At 36.4% G+C, this 16,088-nt stretch overlaps 1 protein-coding gene across 2 annotated transcripts in view; it reads right to left on the reverse strand.

Moving 5' to 3' along the window:
* Window positions 1–16,047, reverse strand: part of LOC110455224 — a 67,477-nt gene extending 51,430 nt beyond the window's left edge. The window contains exons 1-2 of one of the 2 annotated variants that reach the window (XM_021505215.1): window positions 15,855–16,047; window positions 11,720–11,775 (exon numbers count right to left, since the gene is read on the reverse strand). The gene's annotated coding sequence lies outside the window, so the exon portion shown is untranslated. The remainder of the gene's footprint in view (window positions 1–11,719; window positions 11,776–15,854) is intronic. The other variant, XM_021505216.1, reaches the window with a different exon arrangement.
* Window positions 16,048–16,088: the final 41 nt, after the last annotated feature.

The following is a 16,088-nucleotide window of genomic DNA, read 5'->3' on the forward strand; positions in this document are numbered from 1 at the left end:
CGTTTAATTATAATAATGTATACACATTTGCTGCTATCATGCTCTGTCCATGTACCCAGAGCGTGGGTGAGAGACTCTCGTGTCCTCTCGGTCAACGTGATCACGTGACACGCAGACGATACTTCTACAAGCACAGACAGAAATGGAGGACCGATCATGTGTCGGGTCGAGGCTGGTACGATAGTCTGAGATCATGGTCCCCTAATTAACGACAAACATGTTCCTCGAGGTGCCATTTTAAGAGAACTGGTTCTATAATCAGACAAGTCGCACTCGTCTTTCTCGTGAATCATTGACAATATAAATTAGAAACATGCTTTTTTTAATTATTATCAATACTACGCTTCAACTTTAATAAATTTTCAACATGTTGATATCCAAACGAAGATCAGCCATATTCACGCTGCGATCGACAGAATACAATGGATCAATACCAACTTTGAGAGTAAGACAGAGAAAATATCGACAATTGAGGTACAATTCTAAAATGTCAAATCCGAGGTTTTTATTTTCCAAATTGGTAATGATTACCTTTCCCCCTCCTCATTACGGCCGCGCGCATTGCCATATAAATAGCAATCTATGTAGGTCATATACTTCCGGTGCAGTGCCTGAAGCTTGACAAGAACCTTGGACAAACTGCACGAAAATTTCAAGTATTTTACGGCGAAAATATTATGTCAAACAACTTTACTCATACAAATTCACCATTTAAACCTTAGAAAACATTTCTTTTCTCAAAAAATATTTGATGATGGTAATAGTCTCCCTAAAAATGTTGTTTCATCTCGTTCAATATTTGAGAATATTTTCAATATTTTATAATAATGATAAATAATAATTCGTGGTTATAAGGCCTTTGCAAGCAGCCAATATCTTTCTCAACTCTCTGGGGAGCATACAGCCGGTGCTGCCATTTCGGCGCTGAGAGCTAGCATTCTATAATTCCAGCACTACCCAACCACGTACTTATTTACAGCTGAGTTGACTGGAACAAGCTGAGTAAAGTATCTTGCTCAAAGATTCAACACAGTGCCGTGCCGTGACTCGAACCCACAACCTTCGGTCACGAGCCTAGCGTCCTACCACTAGGCTACCGTGTCTCCTCTTTCTGGAAAGACATGAGTTGAAGAGTTGAAATACTATCTATCGTACAACGTTTCATAAAAAAAACTATGTTTATCACAATGTATTTTTACATTATGTTGATGTGGATATAGATTCAGCAATGTCTGCTTTCACTATTATCCTATTTAATCCCGATTAAAACTAGCATGTACTGTGGGATGCTTAAATGCTGTGTCAAATCATATTCGCAACATCTGAACGAATTACAGCCAACACGATATTTTTTTTCTTCACATCAATACTGAACCTGCTTTAAAAATATATAAACTATGTTTACGTTACAATAATTATGAAACAAGTTATTTCAACATATATCAATCACTCTTGTTGGCCCGAAAGACAGCGAACGGGGGTTCTTAATGTGGGAGGTAACCGGAGAACCCGTGGAAAACCCATATGATCGGGCAGGTTACCGCATACCTTGTCAGGTCCTATCAGGGAATCGAACCCCAGCCGCCTTGGTGAAAGCTAAGTGCGCTATCTACTATACCATCCGACCCTCCTCGACCTGCCTTAGATTTTTACTGATGAAATATGTATTTTTATGCGTTAACATCAGTTTGTTACGTCCAAGTTTTTTCTTGAGGAATAATGACTTTTTCTGCCTTTCTTATCATTTTGTTATTTTTCTTACCATTATTATCATTATTATTCTCTCTTATGGTTTCTGGGCATTTTCTTAGAGACTACTAGCCGGATACTTATGAAAGTTCACATGAATATGTGTTCTGGTCGGTCAACAAACATGGCCGCTGTGTCCTCTTCGTGATACAGTCATAGGTGTACGCCATTGTGATATTAACTGTCCCTCTCTTTGTTTTCACATATATAGGTGTACGCCAAGGTGATGCCAACTGTTCATCTCTTTGTTTTCACATATATAGGGGTACGCCAATGCAAGGTGATGCCAACTATTCCTCTCTATGTTTGCACATTGATGTGTGTACGCCAAGGTGATGCCAGCGGTACCTTTCTATGTTTGCACATTTATGAGTGTACGCCAAGATGATGCCAACTGTTCATCTCTATGTTTGCACATTTACGTGTGTACGCCAAGGTGATGCCAGCGGTACCTTTCTATGTTTGCACATTGATGGGTGTACGCTAAAGTGATGCCTTTATGTGTGTACGCCAAGGTGATGCCAGAGGTACCTTTCTATGTTTGCACATTTATGAGTGTACGCCAAGATGATGCCAACTGTTCATCTCTATGTTAGCACATTTACGTGTGTACGCCAAGGTGATGCCAACTGTTCCTCTATATGTTGGCACATTGATGTGTGTACGCCAAGGTGATGCCAGCGGTACCGTTCTATGTTTGCACATATATTGGTGTACGCCAAGGTGATGCCTTTACATGTGTACGCCAAGGTGATGCCTTTGCCTGTGTACGCAAAGGTGATGCCTTTACGTGTGTACGCCAAGGTGATACCAGCGGTACCTTTCTATGTTTGCGCATATATAGGTGTTCGATAAGGTGATGCCTTTACGTGTGTACGCCAAGGTGATACCAGCGGTACCTTTCTATGTTTGTACATATATTGGTGTACGCCAAGGTGATGCCAGCGGTACCTTTCTATGTTTGTACATATATTGGTGTACGCCAAGGTGATACCAGTGGTACCTTTCTATGTTTGCGCATATATAGGTTTACGCCAAGGTGATGCCTTTACGTGTGTACGCCAAGGTGATACCAGCGGTACCTTTCTATGTTTGTACATATATTGGTGTACGCCAAGGTGATACCAGTGGTACCTTTCTATGTTTGCGCATAGATAGGTGTACGCCAAGGTGATGCCAGCGGTCCCTCTCCATGTTTGCACATTTATGCCAAATTTATGTTTTTATGTTTTTACATTTATGTGTGTGGGCCAAGGTGATGCCAACGGTTCCTCTCTTTGTTGGCACATTGATGTGTGTACGCCAAGGTGATGCCAGCGATACCTTTCTATGTTTGCACATATATTGGTGTACGCCAAGGTGATACCAGTGGTACCTTTCTATGTTTGCGCATATATAGGTGAACGCCAAGGTGATACCAGCGGTACCTTTCTATGTTTGCGCATAGATAGGTGTACGCCAAGGTGATGCCTTAACGTGTGTACGCCAAGGAGATGCCTTTACCTGTGTACGCCAAGGTGATGCCTTTACCCGTGTACGCCAAGGTGATGCCTTTACCCGTGTACGCCAAGGTGATGCCTTTACGTGTGTACGCCAAGGTGATGCCTTTGCCTGTGTGCGCAAAGGTGATGCCTTTACGTGTGTACGCCAAGGTGATACCAGCGGTACCTTTCTATGTTTGCACATTTATGAGTGTACGCCAATGTGATGCCAGCGGTACCTTTCTATGTTTGCACATTTATGAGTGTACGCCAATGTGATGCCAGCGGTACCTTTCTATGTTTGCACATATATTGGTGTACGCCAAGGTGATACCAGTGGTACCTTTCTATGTTTGCGCATATATAGGTGAACGCCAAGGTAATACCAGCGGTACCTTTCTATGTCTTTGTTTTTCTTTGTATGTATGTATATAATAGCATAGCGAGCTCTTTCTGATACACTTTTGTGTCTATACGGGCAGTTTAGGTAGCGTACGGTGGCCATGCGTCATATTTTTGTACAATGAACACTTCTGTAATATTATATGTATCAAAAGTTTAAAAAAAAATCACTTAACTTGGTATACACATGATAAAGAGGACTATATGGGCTTCATGATTTTTCAAGAAAAAAAGTGAATTGTTGGCACATTGATGTGTGTACGCCAAGGTGATGCCAGCGGTACCTTTCTATGTCTTTGTTTTTCTTTGTATGTATGTGTATAATAGCATAGCGAGCTCTTTCTGATACACGTTTGTGTCTATACGGGCAGTTTAGGTAGCGTACGGTGGCCATGCGTCATATTTTTGTACAATGAATACTTCTGTAATATTTCATGTATCAAAAGTTTAAAAAAAAATCACTTAACTTGGTATACACATGATAAAGAGGACTATATGGGCTTCATGATTTTTCAAGAAAAAAATGAATTTGGTTTGAGACTACAGATTTGTCCATTTACAAATATGTGTCTATACAACGAAAGCTAGCTTTTCATGTAGTCTGTTTGTGTAGTCAGAACATGTGTAAATATTGTGAAAAATCGACCTGAACGACCTATGTTAAAAGGTGTGTATTTCTGTTACCGAATAGGTGATTTTTATTTTAAGGTAAGTTTAAAAAACAAAAAATGTTTGCGGGGATCAAATTTTGGGTTAAAAATTGTATTTTTTTGCATCTTTTGGTGGCTTTTTGATGTGGTAACCATGCTTTTCACAAGTCCCAAACCCCAAATCTGGGAAAACACTTTTTGAAAAGAAAAAAATCATTCTTTCCAAAATTATTCCAAAATGTAGTTTTTAAATGTATACATTACGTAGGTGTGTTGTGAAGGATGACTCCACTATCTATGTTTGATCAGGCAATTTCTACTGTACTATGCTACATTAGGGGCTTGTGTAACGGTCTCTTTTCAATGTATTTTTTTTCCTCATTATTAAGAATATCAAGACAATATACTGATCGGATAAGAAATACGTTTATCCCAGTACATACCGTGAGGTTCTTAACCGTTTGAACTGTCCTTACATGACGATAGACCGCATGCTGAATATGTGGACAAGGGTCAGTGTACTTGAGTCGGAAAGGGTCCTCGTGCGGATATTCGGACTTGAGTGTTGAAGTGATGGCGTTCATATAATCTGTCTGCAATTCCGTTTATCGCCGTATCTCAACGCTCAACAGCCGTATTTACACTTGCAGACAAGTATGTGTGAAACAAGAGGTCAAGTATTTAAGATAAACAAATATCAACATGATAGACTTGTTTATTTGTGCGATTTGGGGTTTATCGTCCTTCAATCGTGCTGTGCATTCGCGAAAATTATCAAAATATCAGCCACGCTCGTGAAGTATATTTGTTATTCCCGAAGACACCATTAAATATCCTCTATTTATTAATTTATAACCGGAATAAGAAATAAGTATTGAGCACAAAATGCTTTCTTGAGCACCGGAGAACGGTTTCTTGAATACAGGCCCTATTCTTCTGCAGTGGGGAGGGGGTATACTTTTTCAGGAAGATTCATATAAATATCCGCCTAATGGTTTCCGAGCAAATGCCCATAATAGTAATAGCGTTGGTGGACGCTTTTCTTACAGTGGGATATAACATAAATTTTCCTTCCCCGAACCTGCGGAGGGTGGGACATGATGGAAATTAAAATAAATAATTTAAAACATTCATAAAATACACACCAGTGGGGGACCCAGAGGTGTTGCGCTAGTTGCTCGGGCAACACCCTTTTTCTGTGTCCAAAAATCATCTGGACTTAGGTTTTTGAAGATTTTCCTCCATTTCATATGGGATTTTCTTCTAATATCAACCATCCTGTGAACGATGATTTTCTATGGCAAACAGCAGTTTGAATATTTATATATGCCTACATGTAAAGGGTGCAGTTGCCCAAACAAGGAGTCCATTACTTATACTCTAAACAATAGGGGATTAATCCTCTTTTGTTTATATATATTAGCAGGCCTAGGGTCTCCAGTCAGGTCAGTGGTGAAGGCTCATTCTAATAATGTCACGGTGTGGTGATCACCCTATCCGTTGAGAGAGGATAAAACCATCTGTTGGAATTAGGTATATATGTTAATTGTTATTTCAAAGGTAGAGTCCATTTTATGATAGATAAACCTGTATTTTCACCTGTGGTTTCAAGTACACATGATCACCAGGAGTCATTTGTTATACCTGTTAAAAAGTGTCAATTTAAAAAAATTTCAAAGAAATAAAGCATCCACCTTAGCATCACGTTATCAGGTGAATAATAACCAATGTTAGCATAAAAGCCTGGCATGTATATATATATCATTTTGAAATGGTATTGCCCTTGTACATATGCATGCATACAAGTTCACAATAAAAGACAAACAGTCAAATCATAATTCATTTTTATGACAAAATAAATTAATATTTAATTGCCAAAATGCTCGTCTAAACTACATGCACATGAAAGGCATGACACAAACATCAACATTTTAACCAAAAACCTACATTTTTACCATTGCGTCGCACGTATGGAATATCAGAGAAAGTGTTTTTCTCCTGCCCACACAACTCCAACAACCAAAGTGGAGTATAAAATGGTCTGGGGTGGATGTTGCGGTAACTGTGATGTAGCATTCAAGTGAGATGACACTATAAAAAAGATGGCGTTAGAAGCACAGTCCCACTATAAACAGAACACAATACATCTCCAGCACACATACAGGCATACACACATAGGGATATATTAGCAAGGTGGCATAGAACTAGTAGTCAGCGTCTGATAAGGCAGCTCCTGCGAATTCCTCAAAATTGTATATCCTTATTGTATTAATTGTATATCTATAGCTATGTACTGTAAAGCGGTTTAGAGTGGCTTATGTTAGCTAGATAGGGCGCTATATCAAATGTTGTATATTATTATTATTATTATTATTATTATTATTACAAGATAAGATCGTACAATAAGATGGTTCTTCAGCAGTATGCTCCAGTGAATGACACTATAAAGTCAGCATCAGTCCTGCGGTATCACAAGGAGACAAGCTGATGAACATATCACAGACTCCCAAAACACAAATTAATTATGCATGAACTCACCACACGCATGCATCTAGCATATGGGGAGGCCGTCCTTAAATGACCATGTATAGCTGTTGATAGGACATACATTAAACAATACTAAATCAAACCTGAAGTTTATTTTGACATAAAGATCTTATTTATTTGGATAATTTCATGGAAATGATGACTTGTAATTTTAAACAAATGATTTGTTAAGTTCAGCTTGCATGCATTGTATGAATGTTATTTTAATAACATTGTACCCATATGAATCCATGATTGTCGTGAAGTGGTGATATATTTGAATTTAATACATTTGATGCTCTATTACCTGACCTGGAATGCATACGTAGCCATACCGAGACAATACAATACTGTGGTATAACTGTATATATATTGTGTACATAGTTTAATCGCCTGCGAGACCAGCTGTTCTAGCTTACAAATGTCCAGGTGACGAGAAATAACATGAGAGGAATTTGTTTAATTTTTGACACGAGCTGTAGGCAATTCACTTTTCAGTTCGTACTATTCTTCTCTTTGGATAATGACGCTTTAACTTGTAAGCGGAAAATACATCACTGGCGTCACGAGCAGCATCAATACTAAAAATGTCTTTTAATATTAACGGCTACCAAACCTGTGCTCCAGGTTACAAATAAATGCTATGTCCCAATCACCTGCCCTCTGGACTGGTTTTTAAGTAAGTTGTTTTAGTGCCAAATTTTGTACAGCATGATCCAACGTAGGTATCTTGTAATAAAATTTGTTGTTTGCCTTTACACTTTTACAATATTTTACCATTCATATATATATATATACATGTATATGTTTGTCAAAATACAAGCTCCTGAGAGCTTATGTTAACTATGACATATATTCAACGTAAAATAATGATTCTTGTATCTTGTATTTTGTTGTAACATGCCACTATGCTTTTATCCGATAGTTTTAAGATAAAAAAAACACACACGCAAGCTTTTAATCACAAACTTTTCCTCGAATGCACCTATGTATAATCCTCGGCACGATGAAGGACACAAGTTAAGGTATACTGTCCAGTGGCAGATCCAGAGGGTTTTTTGGACTTCAGGAACCCCACCCCCCTGATAATTTTCTTTAAAAATCATGTATTTTCACCATTTTCCTCAATTTTTCCCCTCATGAACCCCCCGACCCCCTGGAAATATGGAAAAATGAATGTTAATTTCCTTGTGTTGTACTCTAGCACATCAGTGTCTCAATACATACGGTATTAATCTGTTAATGTTCGATACACGTCAGTTTTTTATTTACCATCCTGATTATGTTGCGAGGTATTTCCGGGTCACGTTCTCGTAACCTTCCGGTTACGTAAAAAAATACAATTTTTCAATTCACAAAATCTTGATAATTTATTAATTGAAGATAGTTTAAAGAATAAACGNAAATTAAAGATAGTTTAAAGAATAAATGAGTTAACATAAACAATATTAATACATTGTAAATATTATTTTCTTGAATGTTTGCGAAGCAGTCGACGTTTGATCATCTGGAAACAACAGATTTTCCCCCAAAAAAATGTGTTTTAACATTTGACAGAAAAAAGTTTGAACGGGAAAAAATAAATTTGTTCTTTTATGAATTAATGAAAGTGATACAGAAAGGAAATATATTAAATAATTGATAGTAAATTTATCAAAAACATCATCCTTAGAGAGTATGTTCTGGGCACGATCGTTTAGAAGCTTTGCAATACTTTAAACTCTTTCAAACGCGCATCAGCTCGAGATTAGGTCCTGTTTACAAAATGGCGACTGGAAGTGGCAAGGCGAATTAAATTGGAATTTAAATTGCGTATAATTCGGCAAGTAAACATTGTTCACAAAGCCCATGTGGTCTGTTTATCTAATTTAGTCAAGATGTACTCAAAACAGTCGTTGTTTAGTCGATAGGGTCATTCACAAAATATTATTATATAAACTTATTGTAATTATTGTTTCAGAGAATTGGTAAGCACTCGCTCCGCTCGGCCATCATAAAATATAGATATTTGAATAATGCCGCAAACTCAGAAAACTATTCAATGCCTTATTCGATCTGTTTGACAATGGAAATAATGTCCGATAAATTCTAGCTGTCTACGCTTGGCAGTGCTTGGACAAGTTTAGTATTACATTTTCAGAGAAAAAAAAATCCCCTCGCCCTGCTCGGCAGGGAAATTGTGATTGTCACAATCTCAGAAATAATGAAGTTCTATATATTGTTTGGTGCCAGAAAGTAGTATACATGTACAACCGACATGACAATTATAATTTATTAGTTTTTTTAGTCTTTTTCCGAGTTTAAAATATTGGGCAACACCCAAAATTAATTCCTGTATGAGTCGACAAATGTAGGATACGTTTGCAAGGGGCGGCTCTAATGCATTTGGGTTTGCACGTGTATTCATTTTGATAAGATATTTACTGATACATAGGAAAAAGCAGAATTCCTTTAACTTTATGAAATCCTTATTTCCAAAATGCGAATCAGATTCACAATTATATTATTGAACATGATAGTGTTGCAACTGTTTAGAATAAAAATCAAGTCCAGTTTTGATGATACCAGAATTTGAGAAATCGTGATAATGTGAAGGAACTCTTTATTCTATTTAGCTTTCCCCGGCGACCAACTAAATGTTAAAATAAGCGTTTTCTTACTACATACTCTTCTACATTGCAATAATATCATGTTCCAGAATTGTGAATCAAACTCGATTTTGAAATACAGGATTTTATAAAGTTAAAGGAATTCTGCTTTTTCCTCTGTGAACTGGTTAATTGCTTATCACAATGAAATACACGTGCAAACCCAAATGCATTTATTGACTCGTATATCACCTACCCATCCTTCACTTTTTCCGTTCATATATACCATAAATATGATGACGGTTCAAGTAAAAAGCTTGTTCTATAAAAAAAAAATCTTCAGTAATTATAAATAATTTGGAGAACGCAGTCGTCGTACGCATGGATATTCAGAGAAAGTGTTTTTCTCCTGCCCACACAACTCCAACAACCCAGGTGGAGTATACATTGGTTTGTGGTGGATGTTGCGGTTTATATGCTGTAGCATTCAATTGTGGTGGTACTATATTGTAATGATCATTTTACGTCAGGTAGTGCACGCGGCTGACTCCGCTGGTAGACTCTGTTTCAGTCCCTGAGCTCGGCCATAACGTTGTAGCTATAGAATTCATTCTGACACGGTTGAGATGAAACGCTAGTTTAGAATTAAATTATCCTTTGTTGCCGACATTGTTGTCAAGTTTGAAAGGGGTTTACTGAGACGTGCCCCGTTCAGCTGTACTCTACACGTGCTTTGGAATGCCTTGGACACATAGTTGAAGTACTACAGTGAAACTTAAATGGAGGAAAATGGTCACACACAGTGTATCGAATAGTAGCTTGGTTTGGTTTTCTGTGTCGATTCATTAAATCTTTACACAGGTGCTTCCCTGCTTCGCACTTCTTTACCATTTTATTTTTCAACTATAACAAATCGTATTGAAAGTTTATTATATACCCGGCATACCAGTAGAACATTTTACTTTTTAAAAGCAGTCATAAAAAAAAAAACAAGTAATGATTTGTTCGATATCAGATGTTTTGTGAAAGACCAATGATTCACTGGTGTAATTAATTCTCATTCTCACAATAATTTACTCAAACATAGAGATTTCTCATTTTCGTAACCATTTTCCAAAACAAAGTGATATCTCATTCTAAGAATCCTTTACAAAAATAGTGATTTCTCATTCTCACTATTATTTTCGAAAATAGCAAATTTCTCAATCTTATAATAATTTACAAACATACTAATGACTCACTCTCACAATTATTTACACATCCAAGCAACAAATCTCTCTCGAAATCATAGTTATATCTCCATTTCGGCAATGATCTAATAGAAATTTCAGTCTCAGCCAATAGCATTACGTTCTGTTGCCAGATTTTGGTTGTGGAGGAAAGCCGTTGTACCACAGCCAAAAACTGTAATTATACGCATTGCAAATTGTTTTCTCCGAAAAAAGTCCATAACTTTAATAAATAATTCTGAACCAATAATAACTAATAAATAAAGACGAAATTAGCAAAATAAAATAAGCAACATTCCCTCGAGTGTAAGTGTGCCGGAGACAGGGTATGTTGATGCACGCTTACACAACACACATGTAGGCACGTCCTAAACTTGTCCATTGCTGTTAATATATTTTGTAGGACGTTAAACAAAATAAAACCAAACCAAACCCTTGAGTGTTAAAAGAGATAGAATGGGATTGGAACTTTGGGCTTCAGACTGTTATACTATCGCTTCCTGGCCAATGGAAGTGCAAGACAGTGATACAGTTATATCGAAAACTAACGTAAGGGGAGTTTACTATATTTACGAAAAACCAAAGAACAGAGGCACAGGGATCCTTAATTGGAACACAGAACTCTGAAGAAACGCTTGTATAAAACTACAACAGTCGTCGGATCCAATGTTTATTACATGACATAGTTCCGTTTACTGATTGGCGTTGTAGAAACGACATTTCCGCGATCGTCTTGTTTTTCGTGTAGCATACATGTAACTGCGACTTGAGATTTCTTGTAATGCAATCAAATGAAGTAGAAAGTGCCCAGTTTCGCCACTAACAGAACATTGCCTTTAGCACAGTCATTAAGGCTACCAGCATTGTCGCGAAGGAGATATTACGACTCTCTCAAGCAAAGTAATTCTAATTTATCAAGGTTTTTCGTGTAAACAACACCATGTATTTTTGTGAATCCCTTGTCATCTTTCCAATCAAAATTTTAACACTATCAAACACTTTTCAAAGGTATGTGATTAAAACTCGTGTTAAAATTTCGAGTCATGAAATTTGCAAGCAATATTATCATGAATTTTAACTATGTAGTCTCCTACCCTTTAACCAGCAAGGCCAGCATACGTTCATCTGTAAGTAAAGCTTCCATGGACGTCTGCAATTTAGAAGATTTTTTTAAAGATGAGGATTGTAATTTATTACATTTTTATTTTCAAATTAAAAGGTTTTACAGTGAAAATCAATTGACAATTTTAGTTTTTAACAAATAACATATATATTTTAACATTAAAGTGACCAATCAGAGAGCAGTGTGAAAATAACGATGTGTATTGTCAAGTGTGACGTTACAGTAGTCTTGACGTTTTCTTCTTGTGACGTCCAGGGGGGACCCAGGAAATAATTTTGGGTGTTGACCAAACTTTAAACTCAGAAAAAGACTCAAAAAACAAATAAATTATAATTGTCATGTCGGTCGTACATGTATACTACTTTCTGGCACCAAACAATATATAGAACTTCATTATTTCTGAGATTGTGACAATTATAATTTCCCTGCCGAGCAGAGCGAGGGGATTCTTTTTTCTCTGAAGATGTAATACTAAACTTGTTCAAGCACTGTCAAGCGTAGAAAGCTAGAATTTATCGGACATTATTTCCATTGTCAAACAGATCGAATAATGCATAGAATAGTTTTCTGAGTTTGCGGTATTATTCAAGTATTTATATTTTATGATGGCCGAGCGGAGCGAGTGTTAACAAATTCTCTGAAACTACAACATTTGATATAGCGCCCTATCTAGCTAACATAAGCCACTCTAAAGCGCTTTACAGTACATAGATATACAATTAATACAATTAGGATATACAATTTTGAGGAATTCGCAGGAGCTGTCTTATCAGCCGCTGACTTCTAGTCCTTTGCCACCTTGCTAATATCTCCCTATGATAGTATGTGCTGGAGATGTATTGTGTTCTGTTTGTAGTGGGACCGTGCTTCCAACGGCATCTTTTTATAGTGCCATCTCACTTGAATGCTACATCACAGTTACCGCAACATCAACCCCAGACCATGTTATACTCCACTTGGGTTGTTGGAGTTGTGTGGGCAGGAGAAAAACCACTTTCTCTGATATTCCATGCGTGCGACGCAATGGTAAAAATGTAGGTTTTTGGTTAAAATGTTAATATTTGTGTCATGCCTTTCATGGGCATGTAGTTTAGGCGAGCATTTTGGCAATTAAATATTAATTTATTTTGTCATAAATATGAATTATGATTTGACTGTTTGTCTTTTATTGTAAATTTGTATGCATGCATATGTACAAGGGCAACACCTGTTAAAAAGGATATATATATACATGCCAGGCTTTTATGCTAACATTGGTTATTATTCACCTGATAACCTGATGCTAAGTTGGATGCTTGATTATCTTTGACATTTTTGAAATTTACATTTTTTAACAGGTATAATAAATGACTCCTGGTGATCATGTGTACATGAAACCACATGTGAAAATACAGGTTTATCTATCATGAAATGGAATCTACCTTTGAAATGACAATTAACATATATACCTAATTCCAACAGATGGTTTTATCCTCTCTCAACGGACAGGGTGATCACCACACCGTGACATTAGAATAGACAGTCCGTTGAGCCTTCACCACTGACCTGACTGGAGACCCTACTAATATATAAACAAAAGAGGATTAATCCCCTATTGTTTAGAGTATAAGTAGTGGACTCCTTGGTTGGCCAACTGCACCCTTAGACGTATATAGATAGTCAAACTGCTGCTTGCCATAGAAATTCATAGTTCACAGGATGGTTGATATTAGAAGAAAATCCCATATGAAAAAGAGGAAAATCTCCAGATTATTTTTGGACACAGAAAAAGGGTGGTGCCGGGCAACTAGGGCAACACCCCTGGGTCCGCCACTGACGTCATGTACACAATTCCACATCTCAAATGTTTTGTTGGCAGGAGATTACATAGGTTAATCTATTTAAGGGGGGTACTTTCTTTCTAAACATACTACTATTTATGTCTAGACAAATAACGGTTATATGTGCTTCTTACGCATAAGAGCGTATAAAACCTGCATGAAACTGAAGGAAAATAGGTAAATCCAATAAAAAGACGAAAGTAGAATTGAATATTAATTTTAAGAAAAATCAAGCAAAAAAGTAACAATAAATAATAAAAAAAACTACAATGATAAAATGGGTCGGTGCAAAGCACCAGATGAGAGTACAAGATTTAAATTAACGATCATGAAAAATACACCATATTGATATTATTACACACTTTATTTATTTGATTATTGTATGTATAGATAGATTCATGTACCAGTATATAAAATACAATGTAGATAATGTATTGTTAATACAAGGTAATAATTCAGGTATGGTGAAACAATGTGTACTGTGTCAGGACACTGTTTATCTATCTGATACGGTGGCTGATCTGTGCTAGTTCGTTGTTATCTTTTCGCCCCAAATAGATGAGATGTAGTAACTGTCCATTCTCATTATTTCGTTCTTTCGCCCCGAAAAGACGAGAATTAACAAACCCTATTTCTCGTTTCTTCATTTTTTTCGCCCTGAAATGACGAACAACAAAACTTATGAGTGATTAAATCTCCAAATAGTGAGAATTAAATTGTGCTGATTTTCATATTATACGAGGGCGAAAAGACGAAACAATGAAATTGCAAAAAATCAGCCACCGTACAACTTAAATGTTTGCAGGGAAAACACCGGAAGCTGCCATGTTGTGCAAGTACTTAGCCTGCGATCCTTAACCGGACACATTAAGTACGGGATAAGATAAATATATCCCACATAAATACGTTGATTAATACGCAAATTAAAATAATAATGCATTGATTATTTCTTTGCTATTTGTGTAATTATTTACTAATGATTTAATAACATAAATAATAATTATTAGGCGCCACATTAACATAAACTTCATTTAATCCACCCATGCGGCGATGCAATAAAATAAAATAAAAATAGATAAAAACTTGGCAATACTTTTCGTAATTTACATGAAATTACAGAACACAAGTGATGTGAACTTCTGATTACAAAGGTACAAGACAACGTTATATAATATATATGTAAATCCGGAACTCTACACCCGGTTACCGCTTTCCAGAGAAGATGGTCAGAGTGTCAATAGTGATTGTCGCGCGGCAGTCGTTATTGACACTCGGGTGGTAATAGCAAAGGCCAATTAAAAACGTTCATCACAAAAACTCTTGTAAATCTTTATAATCCAGATAAACGTGAAACAATTCCATTCCATTACCAGTATCATAATATGGCCTGTTTGTTTACTTTTGGATGCATATTGATGGTGTATGTACTTGGAGTACATGGGCACTAAAACATCAGTTTTTCTATATAAATTCGTTACTTCTGAACACCAGGAATTTCCTTTTTTTAAAATGATGTCAAGAGAAACTTGTCGACCGAAGTTTTGCTACAGAGCTCAATTAATGTTCAATGGCAAGCACGTGTGGCTTATCATACCAATGTGTTTTTCACCTCTACCCTTTTGTGCTTGTAAAATCCATGTTCAGACAAAGATGGGCCGTAAGCCGTATGTAATTAAAGAAGAAAAATCCTAATCCAGTTTCCATTAATCCGGAAAAGGATGTCCGGATCGTCCTAATATTGGTTGATCCTTAATATCGTTATGAACTTTGAAGTTGTTCATTATGCACTGTTTATCACGTTTTTTCGCGAAGGATTAATTTTCGCTTTAACATGCAAGAGTTTTCACTCCTAATTAAATATTTCGCATGGATTGTTACTAGAGACAGTTCGCATTGTCAACTGATATTAAAACAATATCTGCTAATTTCGAATTCAAGCCCTTTACAAATAAAACATCTTCTTACAAAACAGCTCGCGAAATACAGTAAACACGAAAATAAAACGATTTGCAGTATATTCAATGTATAACAAGTTTTCGTGATAGAAGTATTTAAGAACGTTTGTAAATACCCAAAAGAAATTAATTCATAATTTGGTAAGATTGCTGAGACTATATTCACCTTTTTTTACAATTAATACGTGTTTTTAAGATTTAAGATCAATTTACTAAAATATTTTATCATGTATCATCAACGGTTTACAAACTTACATGGCAGTTAATACGAAGAAGAACAAAGACTATATTTTAGTCAGCTGCTGAAAGAAGAAAGCAAAATGTCACTTACCTCGATATTGGTGATCTTCTCCCGTTGCCAGGTAACTTTACAAGACGATTTGGCTTTTTAATGTCATTGTCATTTTTAAGCGTATGCTGACGGTAGAATACTGAAGACAAAATACAGATGAAATGAAGACACGTGAAATTGTTTTTGTGGAATTGTGCACAGTTGAATATTTAATCCAAAAATAGCACCGAACGGTTTGTTTACATACAGAGTAAGACGATTTTGAAAATAAGT

This window comes from Mizuhopecten yessoensis, unplaced genomic scaffold (genome assembly GCF_002113885.1).
Source record: "Mizuhopecten yessoensis strain PY_sf001 unplaced genomic scaffold, ASM211388v2 scaffold8183, whole genome shotgun sequence".
NCBI classification, from domain to species: Eukaryota; Metazoa; Mollusca; class Bivalvia; order Pectinida; family Pectinidae; genus Mizuhopecten; species Mizuhopecten yessoensis.